This window comes from Coturnix japonica, chromosome 3 (genome assembly GCF_054131305.1).
Source record: "Coturnix japonica strain WE chromosome 3, WE-NBRP24, whole genome shotgun sequence".
Lineage (NCBI taxonomy): Eukaryota > Metazoa > Chordata > Aves > Galliformes > Phasianidae > Coturnix > Coturnix japonica.
In genome coordinates, this window is record NC_140665.1 from 42,544,201 (window position 1) to 42,560,466 (window position 16,266).

The following is a 16,266-nucleotide window of genomic DNA, read 5'->3' on the forward strand; positions in this document are numbered from 1 at the left end:
TTCACACATTTCAGTTCCTGCCAGTGTGTGTTCCTTTTCACACTGCTATCTGCTTGAAAGTGTCTTGCAGGGGGAGGGGGGAATAGCAGCCAAAATAGTTTTGAATGCTCTTTGTTTATTATATGCAGATCAAGCAATTCTTATTAACTCAGTTTCAGTTCTTCCTTCATAGGTAGCAGTGCTGTGATATTATTTGCAGGCAGCCAAGGTAATTACCATCCAGCAGGGTCCAATTGTTTTCAATTAAAAGCTTGACTGAAGTCTTTAGTTTTTAATACCATTGTGACCATCTGCTTTCACTGAAGTTCATCAGCAGAGGCACAGGCCTCATTCTAATGCTGCTTAATTATATAGAGGAACTTTTTTTTTTTTTTTTTTGGTCAGAGATTCATTTTTCCCTGCTAAAGAAATGGGCAGCAAAGGGGCTACGTGTCTTTGCTAATAGCCTGCAGCAAGATGGAGCAGTCAGGAAGATCATTACCTTCCTGGGAGATCCAGCTGTTACACAGCATTGACAAGAAGATCCAGGGGACCAAGAGCAGAAAGCAGTTAACCTTTGCTGCCCTACTCTTCATTCAGTCAGTTTCCTTCCTCTGTCTTCTAGCAAATCTGAAAGGTCCAGAAGGAAGAGGTGATCATCTTAAAACATGCAGTGCAACCCCTGCTGATCACACTTTCAGACTGTGTTGCCAGCTGGGGTTGCACACAGGCTCTCCCACATGGGCATGCATGCACTCCTTCCTCCTTGCACATGTGGCAAATGTTTTGCAGTCCTGTATCATCTCAGATGTGAGGATCTCCAAATCCCCTACAGGCGTTCCTTAAGCCCTACACAATCCCAAGGAGATGTAAATATAATTTTCCAGATGGGGAAATCAGGACTGTAAGAGGTTAAGTGACTAGCCTGAGGCCAAACAATAAATAAGTGGCAGAATCAGTGTGAGGATCTGCCAAGTCCCAAGTTTAACACAAGTCTCCTGAGTGCTCATCACCAGAAAAGGAAAAATGACACCCTCACATCCTCAAAACACTTAATGCAGCCCTGTTTTATATGTGCCAGAGCTAATATGTGCAGCTCTTAACACTGCCAACTGTACTGTGAAGAGAGCAGCATTTTGCAGATTGCATGCAGGAACTGCTGTCTCCAGGCGGGAAGCACACTGATCTTGCTCCATGCTATCCACCCAGGCAGGCACACAGCTTCCTTACAGGTGCCTGCTGCCATTTATGTTGCACATGGCTATGCCAAGGATCAGCCCCCTGAGACACAAGTACTTTGCCAAGTGACAGTTAAAATAGGAAGTATTTGCAGTACTACACTGTAAGACAGCAGTAAGAGCTGAACTGGTGAACAACAATGCTTTAGTGACAGTCTCTGAGTCACTCAACAGTGGAGCCAGAATCCTTTCCAACTTCTTGGCCAGCCACACAGGCATACCCCTCTCTCTGGTAAATCCCACAGCCATTCATCCAAAACTTAAATCTCTGCTCCTCACTAAACCCACAGAGAGATGGAAGTTGGCTTCTGCCCTCACTGCTGGAGGAGTCTCTCTCCTTGGAGCACATCTTCACACTCAGCACAGATAAAGCTCCTTCCCATAGATCATCTGGCCTGCTCTGAGCTAGTATATCAGGCAGGACTAAATCCATGTCAAGGTTTTTATACAGCCAAGTCCCAGTTTGCTATGCAGTACCAAGACCTCTACAGCTAACTGTACAGCACAGGCATTAAAATGAGAATCTGAGGCTCGAGAGATAATTACTCCAGAAAATGATCTAAATGACTTCAGTATTTTGAAAGGCTTGAGGTGCTCCTGTTAACTACACTCAGCAATTGCAAATGTAAAGCAATTTGTTTCCATACGGATTTCCTTTAAAGCTACATGCAGTATGTGTCCTAAATACATAATTACGCACCAGAGTATAATGGCTCATTCAGGTTTATTTCATAACCAATAGGCATTTTAAAAGTAATTTCTGGAAAAATATGTAGCAAACAGAGCACAGGTTCCAGAAGGTGGTTTTCTTGCATTTTTCCTCATAAGAAGCTCTCAAAGTTCTATTCCTGCCCAAGAAACAGACAAGAAAAAAGCGAGAATAAATAAACTCCTTTTTAAAAGAATTACCTTGAAGGAAACATAATGACCCTATTATGAAAATAGTCAAGCAAACACATTTTTGGCATGAACGTCACGTGAAATGGATGGCCTAGGAAATTGCTAGTACAATTTTTCAGTCTTTCTGATTGAAACTAATCTGTATCCATAGCAAGTCAGCTTCCAAAGAGTTCTTTTGTCACCTATACAAAAATCACTTGGCAGTGTCCATTTCAGTAGCTCTTATGGAGTCACATGTGCACTTCAAGAATTACAAAGGAATATCTGTTCTTTTCCTAAATAATCCTTGTAATCTCTCAAGAAGCCGGTATCTGGTGAAAAGTCCTGCAACAACACCAGTGCACACAGATGAAAGCTTTGAACGGCACTAGTACTGCAGAATATGATCACAGAATATGATGAGATAGTAGGGAGCCACAAGGATCATCAGATCCAACTCTTGGCTCCACATTAGATGTCCCCCCTGCCTCCAGAAAAAAATAAAAATACAAATTAAAAAAAAACCAAATCAAACCAAATGTATGAGATCATTGTGCGAACATCTCTTTGAGGTTCAAGACAACCACTCTAATTTATTAGTGAGGTGCTGCTTTTTCTTCCTTCTTCTGTTATTTCATGAGTTGCTGTGCACTAAGAGCTGCCTTTCAACAGGCAAGAGCGACCAGCAGCGCCTTTCCTCACCTCTCCTCAGCAAGCTCCTGCCCCTGCAAGGAACACTAAGTTTGTCCTGCCTAATGGAAAGCATCTGAATCTGAGATGCTGAAATCAGGTACTGTCAATATCAAGAAACAGGCATTTCCAAAGGGTACCAAAGATCCAAATCTCCCATCAGATGTGCTTCTCTTCCTCCATCAACTACAGAGACAATTTAGCACAAACAAGCTCTTAACTCTGGCACCTCAGTTAATCACGTAAAGAAAAATAAAAGGTAATTAGTTCTGCATCTTTGAAACTGTCGGTTTAGCTATATTTAAGCAGAAAAGCTACAGGATGTTTTTTTAAAAAAAAATCCTGTTTTAAAGATGAGAAGTAGATAGATGACTCACAGAATCACAGAATCGTAAGGGTTGGAAGGGACCTCCAGAGATCATCGAGTCCAACCCCCTTAACTCGTCTTTTTCCATATCATTGTGCTTGTGAATAAGTGAGGCAAAGCATGGTATCCAAGGGACTTTGGTTCTGAGATTTTAGAGGCAACAATATTTCCATGGCCTTGATTATAAGCCTGAACCCCAAGAAGCAAAGCCAGTGGTGTAGTCTGTGGGAATCCAGTTAGGCAAGGGTGTAGGAAGCTGTAGGTCAAGATAAGTGTCATGGTTCCATGACACCCTCCATGACAATAAATAAATTAACCTACACTGCCACACAGGGAGGTTTTGCCTGTGTTGGTGGAGGGACTGAAACAAGCATGCTGAAGGCAACCTAGATTTAGCAAAAGGAGGAATTCTGAACTGCATTATGGACAAATATGAGTCTATGCTACCAAATTTCACACACCAAGAATACAGCTTATCCCAGTTACTCTCTACTTATGAGACTGTAGCCCACACACCCGTGCTGGGTAGAAATGTGGTCTCATACTTCCATTGCAACCTCATGGGCCCTCACAGACAAAGCCTTCATTTAGATGTCCATGAAGTACAACACATTTCTCAGTTTGTCCCTAGATTTACAAGTAAGTCTGAGGGCAGCTGACAAGGAAAGAGACAATGGATGAAAAGTAAAAATCTCTTTCTGTTTCCCTTGTTATATCTAAATCTAACTTAATTAAAGTAAAAAATCCAAATGTCATTTTTCTGTCTCTTAATCCTTTTGATAAGTTCAATAAGAATACAAGAAAAAATCTGAATTATTTAAAATATTACACATGGCTATGAGATTTGTCCAGAAGGTCTGCAGCACCTCCTTGCTGGAGCTCCAGAGTGAGGAAAGCTAGATTTATTTGCCTCCTTCCAAATTTCACCTCGACTGAATTCAGATGGGATCTCAACATTTATCTCAACATTTTAGGTAAAAAAGCTGCCTTATCAACGTTCAGATTTTACCACATATTTTCAGACTTGAGCAAAAGCTTCCTAAGCATAACTGCATCATAAGAAGTCTGTAGTATCTTACAAACAATTCTGAGTAAATTTACTAACTTCGCAATTAAAGTCTGAGCTGGATGGGATGAATTAGTGGGATAGATCAGTTGGAAAGGACACTTCAGCCTCTCCTCCTCATGCAATACCACAAATGTACGCACCAGTCAGTACTACAGGGAAGGAAAATTACTCTTTTAGCTCTTTCTGGATGATCCTTATGTGCTGCCCTTCCCCCAGGTCAGGCTTCTACGTGCTCTTCTTTTTTGCTGCACATACAGTGCAACTAAATGCCTCAGACTCAGCTGAGGGTGCAGAGGAAGAAAACTAGTATCTCACCCTTAGAATATTTTCATCATTAAAAAAAACCAAACAAACAAAAAAAAAAACCCACTACTTCCCTTCCTCTGTATCCCTTCTTAAAGCACCCAGAAGCATTAAAGACTGAGTATCAAGAATCTATGAGAAAAACAATATTATCAGAGGATCAATTTGAAAAACCCTGTTTCAGTGAGCTTTGTGCCTTTTCCTGAATAACACCTTTGGATCTCATGTACTGTCTTATAATTACAAAAAAAATATAACCTGGTATAGCACGCACTACGTCAACTTTGATTATGCCAGCAGACAAAGACATGGGATACAGAGAGAATAAAGGAAGAATGATGGCTGTCTACTGACTTATCAATTTACATCTCTCTACAGTAAATCTAAGTCCTTTGTGCTGTCAGTCACACACTTCTTTGGCAGTGATTGCTGAAATATGAAAATCACAGCTTTGAGATCCATTTGTACATTCACATATTTCCATAGTCTGCATGGGTTTATTGCTTCAGTGGCTGCAGTGTCTCCCGTGAGCATGGGACCTGGCATTTGAGGATCAACGTTTTCTCTTATGATGTAGCTTACGTGCATACCAGCTCTCTCTGAATCACCACCTCTTCACTTCAAATTACCAAGGAAAATGTAAAAAACCCTCTGGAAACAGTAAAGGTAACAAATGATTGTGTGTGACATGTTATATTTCAGGCCTATATATCCCCATACTATCTTGTGATTATGGCTAAAATTAACACACCTTCTCATCAAATATTTACTGTGACATAAATAGCCATCCAGCCAACACCACGCTTTTAGACACATTAACAGCAACTACACATTCACAGCTGAAATGACACGCTGGAAATTAATAAAGACAAGAAGAAGTGAACAAAACCCACTTTACTACTGCAGTCACCTCTGTAACAATTGTTCAGCAGCAAAGAGCAGCTTCCTGGAAATTTCAGAGGCATGACATTTGGAAAATAAAATCATATTTGTCACCAGCACAGCACGTGATTATGCACTGCAGTGAGACTGCCTATGAGCTGAGCAGTAATTTAGGGCTTCACTGTCCCCTTCCCAATCTCTCTCTTGCCAGGACCCACAGCCAGGAATTGGTCAGTGAGGATTCTTGCCATTGTAAAATACAAACAGTGATGAAATTGCATTTTTGCAATTTTTTCCACACCCAGTGAAGGCAAACACTCCAAAATGGAAAATTTCTCCCAGGGCTGCAGGTAACAATCAAAGAGAAAGAGAAGAATATAAAACCTTCCTCACCCTAAGACCTGCCCTCAGCTATTCGCCTCACACAGAATAACCACTGACGTCTTCAGCAAGGCACAGCCCTCATCTAGATAACCTGAATACAATTTGCCAATTTGCCTCTTCTGAATTAAGAACTGTAACACAAGGGAAACAAAAGACACCAGAAAATATGACAGGATAATAAATTATTGCTAATTTAGTGAGCCTGTGTAAGTTGATCAGAATCCTTTAGAAAATTCTCCAAACAAGGTTTGTCTTAAAATTCTCTGCATTAAAAAGAAAAAAAAAACAAAACAAACCACTGTCATATTCATAGGCGCAGCTTTTGAGCTGCATTCCATAAAGCAAAAACAATTCTTCTTCAAATCTGTACAATATGGTAGTGTTTGATTCCCACACTGAATAAAATATGGTCTGTTCTTTCCAATCTACTTCTTAGACTTGGAGTTATTTTCTTGCTATAAATATTCCTAATAGCTTTGAACCAGTTTCATCGTGAAGTAACAAGAAGAGCATGATGGCACTACAGTCTTTAAAATAAACAAATTCACTATGTTTTGACCCTTTCTTCCTTATATGTTGAAACTGAAGTCTCTTAATGCTTTGTACTCCACATGGTTTCTACTATGAAAGGCTACATCCTTTTTGCCTCTCTTAAAATGCTACAATTCTTGAGCCTGGGACAAAAGGATAGTGTAAGCAAAGAAATGACAACAGAGGTATGAGAAGACCATCATACTCAGAATTTTCATTTAATTATAACCAGAAAAAGCATTTGAGTCCTGGAGTTTGATTTGAACCAGAAACGTTAATTATCTCAGCAAAATTTATTAGACTTGGGACGATACCAGCAAAACTCACTATTTTATAGCATTTATTAGTAGCAATAAATAGTAATGATTCCAAACACTATTTGTCGTCGTTCCAGCTTCTTAGATCTGTTACCACCACCTGAAACTAACCACCCATACAGCAAGGCCATCAGCTTTTGCACTACCTGGAGGAACATTACTGGGATTAACGCCAGGCCCCTCAGCCACTGGCCTGTTACTTACTGGCTGACTGAGGTTGTTCAGGAAGCAGTAAAAGAGCAAAAAAGGCCACAATGAGACACAGTTATGTCTTCGCATTTCGCATCCTGTTCTGCTTCCTATTTGAACCTATCTGGATTTTCATTTCAAGCTGCTGCCTGCTAAAATGGTCTTAGTGAGTCCAAGATGGAGCCCAAACCACAGCACACTGAATGCTGTCTTGAGTTTTAACTACCAGGTCTAGACAGCTTTGCCAAAATCCTGACGATGTATCTATGCCCATAACATCAGAGAATCCATTAAAATGTTATTCAGCCTTTCACCTACTCACTGTTCTTTCACCTTTGAGACACGTTTTTGCATGAGAAGTACTTGGATGACAGCCCTAGCAGCAGTCTATCACACTAGAATAATAAAGGATTAATTACCACCATCATCAGTACTCTATTATTATTTGTAGCATCAAGTGCTTTCTCTTTTCTTGCAAGCTACAAATGCCTGGGAACACAGAAAAGAAGACACTGTACATTAATTCAGCAAGTCTTCCAGCCTGCACCTGCGTTTAATTAGTTACTCCCCAACCAGACCTGCAGAGCCAGAAGCTGCAACTGAGAGCACCACTGACTGCGAGCCTGGCTGGGCTGCTGGTGTAATTAATTGCATTCTTACCGCAGCTCCATTCTGTGCTCAAACAGAAGTTAATCATTTACTGGAAAGCCTAAGCTGATGCTTCTCTGCCATCCTAGCCAGGGTGCAGAACAGCTCGGTGATGGCAGCCCCTTCCCAGTTCTCTTCTTGCCTCCTGAAGTGACATGCTGGCCACCTTAGGCGCTGACTGAAGAAGGGGATGAGAAGGCTTAAGGGAAACTAAGGAAGAGAAAATCTGAACAAGAGAACTATTGAAAAGAGCTAACCAACACACAGCAGCTGTCCTGAAAACAAGCTTGCTTGGGCAGATGTTTGGCAAGATGTCAGCTAGTAACTTGGCTGTGCTGGTACTTCACTAGCCCTCAACATTACAGTGAGCTTCAAGCTATTCTTATATATTAATGCCTGCAACCTTAAAGCACTCTTTTAAAATAGTAAAGCAACATTATTTCTGTTTAATACACGGCAAACCGTGACTAAGGGTCTTGTCTGAAATTCCTACAGAAATCAGCAGGAAAGTACAGTCTGCAGCACCGTGGTGCGATGGCTGTTATCAGTCTAACCCTCTTTATTGGGACTGTAGACCACAACATGCCAGAGGGATATGAGAAGACAAGGAACAGGTTTGGGCATGGAGCTGGTGCATCCAACAGGAGCTATATCTGTCCCAGTCCTGAGCTCCCCCACTCCCAGGTGGTGTCAGTGGGGCAGGGGCAGGCACAGGCAGGATCAGGATGGCTAGGCTCCACAAGCCTGGGAATGAGGAGGAGTTTCCTTTCCCTGAATGCTGGGATAACCCTCTGGGGTGATGTGAACTTTCTTCCATATGAACAAGAAGTTGCAATCGGGCTGTTTGTTTGCAAAAGGGGGAGAAGGACTCCACCACCAGCAACTTTCAATGCTTTTGAAATAAGCCATTTAGAAATTACAGGCTTTCTTTTTTAATTTTTTTTAGTTCAGTTTTTAGAGCAGCTTGGTACATCTCTTTTTAAAATTAATGGCACATACTTGATCAAAAATGCTAAAATGCTGGTTCCAGCAAATTACACAGATAATTAAGCCTAATTTCAATAATGCTTTGCAACACTACTAATAAATCTTAGGGCTCTTGCATTCCTTGAACATATACATAAGCTACTTCAAGAACACCAAATTCCACCCTCACAGTTCCTTCTCTATCGAGCTTTGGCAACCCTGAGCTAAATTCTGCTGTCAGCTATGTCCCTGTAAGTCTGGAGCAATTCCTTGCTCTCAGTGACATAACTCAAGATTACAGCTGTGTAAATGAGCACAGAATGCAGCTTGAAATGTTGTAAATCTGACCTTCAGCTTGCTTCCATGAAAGGGGAAAAGCCAGGAACTTGTTTTCACATCCAGTAAGCCTCTTGAAAAACTACCCTGCATAAATATTATTATTTCCATCATAGATATAACAGTACTAAGATGGAGTTAAAATTTTCCAGTATCTAAGTATACCGGGAAAATGTGGGATGCCAAGTGTTGTATTTGTGGGCTACCACAAGCAACATTTGCTTTATAACCAGGCCCCTTGCCATAGTGTCACACCGGGCTTTCAGCTTTCTCTTAGTTAATAGGAGGCTGGCTGGACTCGAGACACCGCAGCATTGCCCTGCCAGCAATGCTTGAGTGTTGATCAGCAGGGTTCCATAGGCCTCCTTAGGTGTGCTGGCTTTATTATTTTGAGGGCCTCAGGGATTCATTCTTCCCAGACCACAGTTTGGAAAGCTTGAGGCCCCTATGGACTCCCTGTGTGCTCACTGCTACTCCCACTGAGTTGGTGGCTCAGTCCCCTCTGGGAAGCTGGCCCACAGCTTTTGGATTCAAGTGACCAAAATGAGCATCCAATCAATGGCCATGTTTTCACACCATGTAGGCACACTCCTCAGTTTCAGATTCAAACACATCTGCCTGCACTTGCAAAATATCCATGTGGAGACAAGAATAGGGAAGGGAAATCAGCCTTGTTACACTGATTCCTCATGGACAGCAGGCCCAGCAAATAACAAAAACACTCCCACAACCCTGACTGCTTTCCCAGTCTTAGCCATTCTTTCTCTGACAAAAACAAATTAGAAGGAAGACTATCACGAACACCTGGCTTTCAAACAAAACATCACCAAAAAGCAAAAAGAAAATACTCATTCCACTGTCTTTCAGTTGGACAAGTTAAATAATTCATGATTTCTCTGAACAAAATCTTTAAAGGAAACATAATTTGTCGAATGTTCAGTACAATCCTTACTCCTTTACAACTGCAACTGGCAGTCACGCATCTTAGCTATTATTTACACATGCTTCTGAAACATTAGGTAGATTCAGGCTAGAAAAAAAGATATGGCAAAATGTAGCATAAGAAGTGCTCCCATGCGTAGAATCATAGAATCATGAGGTTGGAAAGGTCTTACAAGATCATCTAGTCCAACCGTCCTCCCATTACTGAAACTACAACAAACCACTAAAGCATATCTCATAGCTCCTCATCCGGACGCCTCTTGAACTCTGCCAGGGACGGCAACTCCACCACCTCCCTGGGCAGCCATTCCAGTGCCTGACCACTCTAAGACAAGTTTTTCCTTATGTCTGATCTAAACCTCTTCTGGTACAACTTGCAGCCATTTCCTCGGGTCCTGTTTGTTGCTTGGCAGAAGAGGCCAAACCCCTCCTCATCACAACCTCCTTTCAGGAAGCTGTAGAGTGCAATGAGGTCTCCCCTGTGCCTCCTCTTCTCCAGACTGAACAATCCCAGCTCCCTGAGCCTGTCCTCATAAGACTTGTGCTCTAGACCCCTCACTAGTTTTGGTGCCCTTCTCTGGACACATTCCAGGGCCTTGATGTCTTTCTTGTAGTGAGGAGCCCAAAACTGAACAAAATACTCGAGATGCAGTCTCACCAGAGCTGAGTACAGGGGGATAATTACTTCTCTGCTCCTGCTGGTCACACTATTTCTTATACAGGCCAGGATGCCATTGGCCCTCTTTGCCACCTGGTCACACTGTTGGCTCATGTTCAGGCGAGCATCAACCAACAAAGGCTTTGCTGAAGTCTAGGTAGACTACATCAACAGCCTTTCCCTCATCTACCAGTCTGGTCACCCAGTCGTAGAAGGAGATGAGGTTAGTCAAGCACAACCTGCCTTTCATGAACCCATGCTCGCTGGGCCTGATCCCTTGGATACCATGCACATGCATGCTGATTTTCATCATCAGACTATGCAGATCTCTTGGCCCTGTCTTAATATGCCTATGCAACATTCAGAGATCTATACCCAGTTGTTAAGAATTATAAATAGCTGGTCAGCGCATTCAGGACTTTTATCTGCCCAAAGAATAAAAGGATTGTGCTGTATTACAGCACACAGATGGACAAAGATGCGCATATCTGTTGCAGCAAGGATATTTATCAATAGGATAAAAGCTTGCAGATGACATGCCAGCATTTTATTTGCTTTTAGACTGCATTATCAATCTCTGGCATTACCCAAAATTAAAAGGCACTGCATTTATGCAAAATACTTTTACATAGACAGCATCTCTTGTCTTCATTTCTAACTTTCTTAAAGCATAATTTGATGTATTACCATAAATGAGTGAAAGAGCCATGAAATCTCATCAAAATGCAAAAGGAGACCAGATCCAAGTGCAAAGGCCTGCAATTCACCTGCCATTGGGGGACTGCTTTTTAAAAATGGACCAAGCTCTCATTGTGCTGATTGCTATTTTAAGTACTTTAAATATTTTAAAATAACATTTCCATTTTTCTTTCTATATTAAGGGGTGAATGTGCTTTCCATTTTAATTTCCAAACTAAAAAAGCAATAGAGCAGTGTTTGAAGAAGCCATTTCACATGTCAGCACATACATGTACCTGGAGGTAGAAATGGAGGGGAAATATTCTTTACTAGTAGCATCATCAGAGCAAGAGGTCACTGGGAAGGCACACTGGCAAAGGATCTGTATCAATACTAAGAAACAAGAGGAGTTTACTTAACAGTGAAAACAATTTCTATAATCTCTTCCTCACAACTGGAAATTCTGTGTTATCTGCAAATCTTTTTGCAAAAGGAGCTATTTCTGCAGAATCAGAAGATTATGATGCACAGCTACTTAAATTAAAGGTAATTAATAAAAGTAACTGGATTCAATTTACTGTTTTAAACCTTTTGGTGCTTTTTTTTTTGTTTTTTTTGTTTTTTCCTTCTTTTCAGTAGCTTATCACCTCTTCAGAGTTTGTCTTCAGCTAAATGTCACTGCAAGCTGATGTGCTGGGTGCAGAATAATAAATTTCATCCAAGAGCTTTTGAGGTACAGACCATTTAATATAGTGACTGTCGGTAAGCTGGGCCCCCTTTGTGCTCCCACTAATGTCAATGAATATTTTTTGCCAGTGAGTTCAGAAGTGGATACCATCCCTGGCTGTGACAGATTGCTCCTAATCTAAATTTGTCACACACTGTCACTGTCTGTACCTCATTCTCAGGGTGCCCATCTTCAGGCATCCAAAGATTAATTTGCAGGTGGTGCAGGGAAGATGATCTCTGTTCTGAGTGCAGCCACTCCTGCCATTTGGATGCAGCCGCTGCCCCTCACGCACAGCCTTCCAGAAGGACTCATCCCACCTTCCATCCTAAATGCAGGCACATAAATGCAGGTGTAAAGAGGAGAGTTTATCTGGTTATTGCTTTGTGTCTGCAGCAGAGCAGCAGTAGTCCAGTGAAGAAGCAAACATAAAAGAGAAACAAGAACAGGGAATTTATGCCCAAGACACAGCAAAGAAAAAGAGAAAAAAAAAATTATTTTGTGTTACTGCTAGCAGAAAACTAGGTGTAAAGTCACTCTCACTTCAGTTCTGCAGGTGGTCAGAATTTGTATGCATCAAAAGAAAAATCTCTTTTCAATAAAAACTAGCCATGTTCTCTTGTATACAGCTTACTTCTCAGGTGAAGAAGATTAACATCATGAATTATCAAGTGCTGTCAACAAAAACAAGGACCTTACATCTCCCATTGGGATCTGCCCTGTTAGTTGATCCTCTTTTTGATTTTCCTCTCCACCACTCAGCTTTTCAGGAAGCAAAAAGAACAAGAGCACTTCAGAGCACCCAGTCAGCTGTGAATATGCACAGAATGAAGATGGTCTGCTGAGAATACCACAGGGAGAAAGTGACTGATCCTCCACAGAGAACAAAAACCTGAAGTTCCCTACTGAACAGGAAAAGTGAAAAATAAAGAGATAAAATAAACCTAAGCCAACCATGAAGGATGTTTTTTTCAGTCAGAGAACACCATCCATCCATAGACTAATCTCATAGAATTGCTCAGGTTGGAAAAGACCTTAGAGATCATCGAGTACAACCACAACCTAACCATACTACCCTAACTAACAACCCTCCACTAAATCATGTCCCTGAACACCACATCCAAACGGTTTTTTAAACACATCCATTTGGATGTGATTCTCAGGGATAATATTTCACTTCACAATCCTGATAATGTTCTAATACAGATTTTATGAGATATATATCATTGATTAGGTACATTGGATATATTTTAGCCCTAAAAGAATGGACAGCTGCCCATGCCAACTTTCCCACATCATATTTTCCCATGTTTATAATGTCCTTCTCTCTGTTGCTGAGAGATAGACCTATACAAACAACAACAACAAAAAGAAAAGAAAGAAAGAAAATCAATCCCTGCCTGACTGCACACGGAAACACTGACCCTGAGTAACCACCACATGCAAGCAGTGTGGAAAGCTTGCACTTCACTCCTTTAACCTATTCAGCTCCTGTAATGTGAAAAGCAGCTCAGTTTTTTTGCATCAGCACTTCAGTTTTTCAATAGCATGTCTTCCTGATGGGGTCTTGCATTACCAAAGGAGGGTAGGAGTTGGCTGAAAATAAGGAGAGCCCCAGTATGGAGCAGGTCAGTAAAACAGGGAATCCACACCCACATGTGTGTTTAAGGATATGAACAGCAGGTGAAACCACAGCCCAAATGACATCCATAGCAGTTTTACTATCAACATCAATGGGGACAAAATTTTATCTGGTGGGACAAATTCATTACATTCATATAAAGGATCAGGGCCCAAATTGTTCTATATTCACCAAAAATGAATAATAATGAGTCAGAAGTAAAGCCTGCTAACTAAATTATGTATGCAAATAAATATATTATGTTGGGCTGCAGCAGTGCAAGTGGAAACTATTATCTACCTTCCAGGAGAAAAGAAATAGTTTTTAAATGAACCTTTAATTTAATCTGTCCCTTTAGAATATTAGCTTAAGAGAAAAACTTATTACTCATTAGGAAATATACCCATAATGGAGGCTTCCCAGGTAGCTCTCATGCAGAAACTCAAATTAGATGTGGACATACACTCTATGGTTCCATAAATGTCAACATTTATTTCTGGTAAATATTGCCCCTTATTTTGTCTCCGTAAGTAGTATCCCCTCAGACCAATAAATCTATGCTGGAGTCCATACCTTATTATTACTCTCATTGGATTAGCAATGATTACAAGTGACCATGACGTAGATGCACTGGATGGAGTCCAACTGCTCCCTAGCAGAGATTTTCCTGCTCTCAAGAGGTATGATTTTTCCTGGGGAATCATGTATGTGCAGGTCAAAGTAACCACTGAGCATTTCTTAGTGTCACATAGCTAGAAGAACCAACTTAACATCCTACATTGTCTTCCTATATACATCTATTCAGTTTACATAAAAGTGATCACACACAATAACCACAAAGATCAGAGGTCGGGATAATTTAATGTGTTTTTCTCCAGTGTGCCCCTAGGAGGCATGGAAGAATCATCATGCCCATTTCTCAGGTGAGAAACAGCCTGCACGTGTCATACAGGTCTTTATGCAGGCTTTTGGCTAGCTACAAGTATGGGAAACAGCTACCAACAAAGCAAGGCCAGAGAAGACTGCTAAAACAGAAAGAACTTAATTCACCCCTGGCTTGTTCTAAGCATACAGGGTCCTGCACTGCAGACAACAGCAGTGTGAAGAAGCAAACAGTAATGTGAAGCAATTCACTGGATTTCCAAAGAAGACAGAACTGTAGACGGTTTGTGGCCAAAATGAATAGAGATGTGTTGATTGTTCATCTGCCCAAAGGCTAATTTTTTTTTAATTTTTTTTTTTTTTTTTTTTTGTGGGAGAAAGAAGCCTCGGAAACCCTGAGCTATTTTCCTTCGTAGAATGGGAATGTACAAGCTGCCCATTCTTTCCCCAGGAGTGAGTTGCATCAGGTATGAAGAAGTTACCTTGGTTCAAAGTCTTGTTGAACAAAAAATGAGGATCAAAGGAGAGCAAAAGGCAAAGATGAAAACAGGAACAACTCAGCAGAAACACAGAGAAGGGCCTTTCTCTAAAGGCAAAAAAAAAAAAATAAAATAAATGGAACAAAGCCCTCTGGATGTGAACTCTAGTGCCCCTAAATGAAAGCCCATCCCTAACTCAGGAGCCTGAGAAACCAAACTATGAAAAAGTAGCTGTGACAACACATAATGGTCAGATTCACAGTGAACTTTTCTTTCACTGACCATGAGGAAGGAACAATCAAGGGAATCCAAGGAAAATGGAACAAGCGTGGCAGGAGAAAAATAAAAAAAATGTTCTATGGCAAAGTAGCAACCTGGAAACAAAAGACAGACTTGGGAAGCCACTGGGGTAACTGAGTCCAAGTAGTGATTTCAGTGAAACAACTGGCAACCTTGCTTCATTAGAAGTAACGATATGCTCAGTTCTCCTGAAGCTGTTTTCAAATCATCTAACAATACTGCACTTTCACTGTTTCAAATTTCTGCTGAAGACAGTTAATTCACATAAATGAAAAAGGCCAGATGGATGGTTTGACCTTGTAACTTGGCCTGGAAGGTATTCTTAGTCTTAGCAAGAAAAGCACAGTTCATTTTGCATAGCAAAGCCTTAGAAGAGGGCATGAGAAACCCAGGGATGCACTAGTGACCTGCTTAGGTTTTCTGTTCACTCAAAGCTCCCTCAAGCTTTAAATTAAGTCATTTATCCACTTTCAAAAAGGATGCCAGAAGCCTCATGGGAGTACTAAAATCTGACCTAGTACGTCTCCCAACAAGTTGCTGCACAGACTAAGAAGTCAGCAACAACGGAACAAGCTTCAGGCCAAACCTTCCCAGGACTGGTGGTGGATAAGGCCCAACCTTGCAGAACATGCCACCTTCCCACCTACCTCAGTAAGTAGCTTTTATCTCAACTCACAAGTTCTCTTTTGCTTCCAGTATTCTCCCACATCCCACTGGGAGGGGAACAGGTGAATGGCTGCATGCTGTTTAGCTGCCTGCCACATTAAACCACAACACCAGCCCAAGACCCTTTCACCTTCAGTGAAGCTCAAATGCTGCAAGAAGAACCTGCCCCTAGAGGCTGCTAAACCTGCTGACTGCTTCCCACACGGTGCAGTATCGCCTGCATCATGGCTCTGCAGTGACAGCAGCTGGCTTGTCTCCTGGAAGGTGGGAGGAAGCTGTCACCTAGATGGCTGTTACTGAAGCTGCTATCCTGAGAGGTGCTGCTGGCACAGATATGGAAGATATCAATGAACAGTGATCCCCCTCACCTTTCAATCTCTGTGCTGGATTTTTCTATTGAATAACCTGCTCCAGTCGATGAATTCAAGCATGAACTGAGTCACCAAGTAGCTTCACTGCAGTTAGACATACCCACATGCTCCCTTGAAATCCTTTTTAAGCCCACGTAAACCCCTCACACGTTAATTTTGCAGGT

General features: G+C 41.4%; 1 long non-coding RNA gene across 5 annotated transcripts in view; it reads right to left on the reverse strand.

Moving 5' to 3' along the window:
- LOC107311501 (uncharacterized) overlaps positions 1 to 16,266 on the reverse strand; it is a 194,096-nt gene that overhangs the window by 169,983 nt on the left and 7,847 nt on the right. The window contains exon 3 of one of the 5 annotated variants that reach the window (XR_014943958.1): positions 1,980 to 2,065. The exons of the other annotated variants lie outside the window; for them this stretch is intronic. This is a non-coding gene — a long non-coding RNA (uncharacterized LOC107311501). Of the gene's footprint in view, positions 1 to 1,979; positions 2,066 to 16,266 lie in introns of those variants that run through there. 5 annotated transcript variants of the gene reach the window in all.